Below are 5,518 nucleotides of genomic sequence, written 5' to 3'. Positions count from 1 at the left end.
GAAGAAAATAAAAAGGCAAGTATCAAAATCAGTATCAGTTATAACACAAATTTTGGAATTATGTTAAGGTTGTTTTTTTGACAATATTAGGTTTAAACTCTGGGCCTTGCACTTGCTAAGCAGGCATTCTAACTCATGCTTCTAGCCTCTTTTGCTTTAGGGTCATACTCTTTGCCCATTCACCTGGACTGTAATCCTCCAACTTCCTCAGTTGGTAGATTGCCAGGTATGTATTACAATGCCAAGCTTTTCATTATTTGAGATGAGGCCTTGCAAACTATTTTCCCAAGCTGGCCTGAAACTCCAATTCTTCTGATCTCAGTCTCCCAAGTAGCTAGGGTTATGGGTGTAAGTTGTTGGCTGAGTAGAGCATTTGAAAATAGCATAATGAAACAAAATAAAATCTGTAAAAAGGAGAGGACAAGCGGGAGGGGGACAAGGAAAAGTAGTCAAGAGGGTGAATTTGATCAATGTATTCCTGTATATAGGTAACACAATAAAATCCCTCTGTACAATTAATTTACACAAGTAAAAAAGAACCAACCACAAATAACTGATTTTCAACTTACATAAAATCAAGCATTTTAATGCTGAACATATGGATGAGATAATGCAATATTTGTCTGTGGGCTTTTGTCCTATTTCACTTAACATAATGATCTATGCTACAAATGACAAGTTTTCATTCTTTGTTTTGAGGTACTAAGAATTGAAACAAGGACTTCACACATGCAAATCAAGTACTCTAACCCTTGAGCCACACACCCAGCCTTTTTGTTTTTGGAAGGTATGGATAAGAGTCTCTCTTCTTTTGGGACTAACTTTCAACCATGATACTCCTGAGTTGGTAGGATTATAGGTGTGAGCCACCAGTGCCCAGCTAGCTTTGTATTTTGTTTTGTAGATAGGGACTAGTTGACTTTCAGGTGCTAGCCTTGAACTCATGATATTCCTGCCTACCTCCTGAGTAGGCCAGCATTACAGGCCAGCAACATCCCATTCCTGGCTCATTCTCAAGACAACATGCTATTCCATTGTGGATTAATACAACATTTTCTTTACCCACTAACTAGGTGAACAAAAGTAGATTATTTATTGGCTGCTGAGAATAGAGTGAGTGTGGCAAGCAGGCCTAAAGGAGGTTGATTAGTGGGTATCAAGTTACAGTTAGAAGGAGCTAGAAGCTCTGGAGTAATAATGCATAATAGAGTGAGTTCAAGCCTTCATGATATTTATGCAGTATATTTTTTAAAGCTAGCTGAGTATTTTTAATATAATGAAAGTACATAAGATCTCATGATTATGTATAATTTTTATTTTTATTTACCAATTTTAAAATAAATTAATGTTAAAAGCTATGATTAACATTTCACGGGATCTAATACAAAAAAAACAGCATATAACAACAGATGGGTATTGCAAGTAGAGAGATGGAACTCTAAGAAAGAACCAGAAAGGAATTGCTACAATAAAAATACTAGCTGGGTGCTGGTGGCTCACACCTGTAATCCTTGCTATTAAGCAGGCTGAGATATGGAGCACCAAGGTTCAAACTTAGCTGGGCAGAAAAGTTCATGAGATTCCATCTCCAATTAACCAGCAAAATATTGGACTTGAGTTGTGGTTCAAGAGGTAGAAAAAGCAAGCTGAGTGAGCTTGAGGTCTTTTTTTTTTGGGGGGGGGGGGGTCCGGTCGTGGGGCCTGAACTCTGGGCCTGGGTGCTATCCCTCAGCTCCTCAGCTCAAGGATAGCGCTCCACCACTTGAGCCACAGTGCCACTTCCAGCTTTTTTCTTTTTGCTTATGTGGTGCTGAGGAATCGAACCAGGGCCTCATGCATGCAAGGCAAGCGCTCTACTACTAAGCCACCTTCCCAGCCCCGAGCTTGAAGTCTTGGGTTCAAACCCTGGTACTGCTTTAAAACAAAGGAAAGGAGAAATAAAGAAATTTTAATTCAAATAAAAACTGAATTGCTACCTGTACATCTGCACTAAAAATTTATAAAAAGAATTTCTTAATTCATAAAGTAGATAGTCTATGGTATTTGAACCAGCAAAAATCCAGAATTGGAAGTGAGTGTGAGATCCTGAGTTCAAACCCCAGTAACTGCATGCACACACACACACACACATACACACACACACACACACACACACACACACACACAAACACACACACATCAGTTACTAAAGAAAACATATTACAAGATTTAGCTGGGCGCCAGTGGCTCACCCCTATAATACTAGCTACTCAGGAGGCTGAGATCTGAGGCTTGCAGTTCAAAGCCAGGCCAGGCAGGAAAGTCCATGATATTCTTAATAAACCACCAGAAAACTGGAAGTGGTGCTGTGGCTCAAGTGGTAGAGAGCTCACCTTGAGCTGAAGAGCTGAGAGACAGTGCCCAAACCCAGAGTTCAAGCCCCAAGATGGACAAAAAAAATAGTATTACATGATTTAATTCATATGAAATACCCAGAATAGGAGAATTTCAGTGGCAATAAGTAAATTAGATGTTGCTTAAGGCCAGGGGTGATAGGTTAAAACATGGATACTAATTAAATACATTTGGGTTCATGTGGTGTGTGTGTGTGTGTGTGTGTGTGTGTGTGTGTGTGTGTGTGTGTGTGTGTGTGTGTGTGTGTGTGTATCAGTATCAGAGTTTGAACTCAGGGCCTAGACTCTCGCCCAATTTTTTTACTCATAGTTGGTGCTATAACATTTGAGCCACACTTCTAGCCTTGCTTTTTGCTGATCAATTGGGATGGAATCTTGAAGGCTTCTCTGCCTAGAAAGGCTTCAAACCATGTTCCTCCAGGTGAGTAGCTACGATTATAGAAGTGGACACTGGCACCTAGCTCATACAGGGAGTTCTTTTACAGATGATAAAACTATTCTAAATTCATGGTAGTGGTGAATTTACAGAATGAATTTGCACTGTTAATATAGTAAAAAGCAATTAACTGCACATTAAAAAACCTTTTTGTTATTTTTTTGTGCTGGAATGGGGCTTTAACTTAGAGTCTAAGCACTGTCCTTTAGCTTTTTCCACTCAAGTCTGGTATTCTACCAGCGAGCCAAAGTTCCACTTCAAGTGGTTGTTAATTGGAGATGAGTCTCACGGACTTTCTTGCCTGGGCTGGCATCGAACTGTGATCCTTAGTAGTTAACCTCCTGAGTAGCTACAATTACAGCTAACTGTACATTTAAAAATGGGTAAAATGCAGACTGGGCACCTGTGGCTCATTCCTGTAATCTTAGCTACTCAGGAGGCTGAGGTCTGAGGATCATGTTTTGAAGCCAGTCCAGGCAGAAAAGTCCCCATGAGACTCTTAGCTCCAATTAACCACTCAAATTAACAACACTGGAAATGGAGCTATGGCTCAAAATGGTAGAGCTAGCCTTGAACACAAAGAGGCTCAGAGATAGTGTCCAGGCCTTGAGTTCAAGCTTCACAACTGGAAAAAAGGGTGAAATGCATAACAATAAAGTTGCTAAAAAACAAGGCACCATGTGTTCCAGGTGTGGGTATCTCATCTCACGCTTGTAATCGTAGATACTCAAGAGGCTGAGATCTGAGGATCAAAGCCAACCTGGGCAGGAACATCTGTGAGACTCTTATCTCCAACTAACCATCAAAAAGTCATAAGTGGAGCTGTAGCTCAAGCAGTAGAGTATTAGCCTTGAGCACAAAAGGTCAGGGGCAATGTCCTGATGTCAAGCCCCAGTACTGGCACGTACACGTACACACACACACACACACACACACACACACACACACACACACAGATGTTGCAATTGCTTCTATTATTCATAAATGGGAAATTATTATCCTGCAGATTCATTATACTGGCTCCATTTTTTAAATAAAATATTCTCTTCCTTAATTTTTTAAAAATTATATATATTCATTATAAAGATACTGTACAGAGGGGTTGCAGTTACATGAGTAGGGTAATGAGTACATTTCTTATCAAGCATTGTTACCTCCTGCTTTGATTTTCCCCCACCATCACTTTCCTCTCCACCTCCCCAAGGGCTTCATTTCCAGCTCAGAATCATGGAATGCTCCTGATGTATTCTGCCATGCCTGTTCAACAACTGTTACCCCTAAATTGGATGGAACATGATTTCTGGTCCCTCATGGTCAATATCTAATCCCAGCTCAAAGCAATTATGGAAGACTGACCTCTACCCATTAGCTTCCCTCAAGATTAAAGGACCAGGGCTGGAAAAGTGGCTTAGTGGTAGAGTGCTTGCCTAGCATGCATGAAGCTCTGGGTTTGATTCCTCAGTACCACATGAATAGAAAAAGCCAGAAGTGCCACTGTGGTTCAAGTGGTAGAGTACTAGCCTTGAGCAAAAGAAGCTCAGGGACAGTGTACAGGCCCTGAGTTCAAGCCCCAGTACTGGTAAGAAAAAAAAAAAAAGATTAAAAGACCAAAGCCATTTAGGGGGGAAATAAGGCAGTATAGATCAGGGATAATGAGGACTAGAAAACAGTGGCCATGAATTCAGAGGCAAACACTGTATTAATGAATAACTCTATTACAAATATATAAGCAGCTGGGTACTGGTGGCTCATGCCTATAATCCTAACTAGTTGGGACGCTAAGATCTAAGGATCACAGTTCTAAGGCAGCCTGAAAGCCTTTAAGACTCTTATCTCTAATTAAGCACCAAAAGGGCCAGAGTGGAGCCATGGTTCAAGTGGTAGAACTCTAGCTTTGAGCTAAAAAGCTCAGAGACAGCATCCAGGCTCTGAGTTGAAGCCCCATGACTGGCACAAGTAATAATTATAATAAGTGTAAAAATACATAAGAACTATTTTTGCTGCAGTGTTCTGTTAAAAAGAATATAAAAATTAGTTCACTTCTTCTGACCCTGCCTGTTTGCCCAAATAATTACAATTAGTGTGGTCTGGGAACAAAACAAGGAGATCTTAAAGAAATTTATCCTGGAAAAAATTACTCTTCTTGGCACAAAACATATTTAAGAAAGGAAACTTATCCTAAGGATAGACATCTGTCTTGGTGGAAGCATGTGCCAGAATCCAGAAACCATCCTGTGCTTGAAGGGATGAAAGGGACACATAGCTCTTTCAAAGAGATACTGACTGAAAACTTTCCAAATGTGAGATAACTTTCAAGAAGCTCAATGAATTCTGGGAAAGGTAATTTCAAAGAGAGACCCACACCAAGAAATGTAATAATTAAGCTGGGGATACTGTGTGTTGATACATGTAATCCTAGGAGGTAGATGAGATCTGAGAATCATGGTTTGAAGCTAGCCCAGACAGGAAAGTCTATGAGACCCTTAGGTCCAATCAACAAACAAAAGGCCAGAAGTGGCTCAAGTGCTAAAGTGCCAGCCTCGAGTGAAAAAGCCAAGCTACAGCACAAAACTCTGAGCTCAAGCCCCAGGACTGGCACACATACAACACACACACACACAGAGAGAGAGAGAGAGAGAGAGAGAGAGAGAGAAAAAAGAAATAGAATCATCAAATTGTCAAAAGTAAA

This window comes from Dipodomys spectabilis, unplaced genomic scaffold, assembly GCF_019054845.1.
Source record: "Dipodomys spectabilis isolate Male_0828 unplaced genomic scaffold, ASM1905484v1 ptg000180l, whole genome shotgun sequence".
NCBI classification, from domain to species: Eukaryota; Metazoa; Chordata; class Mammalia; order Rodentia; family Heteromyidae; genus Dipodomys; species Dipodomys spectabilis.
Note: the sequence above shows the minus strand (reverse complement) of the source record.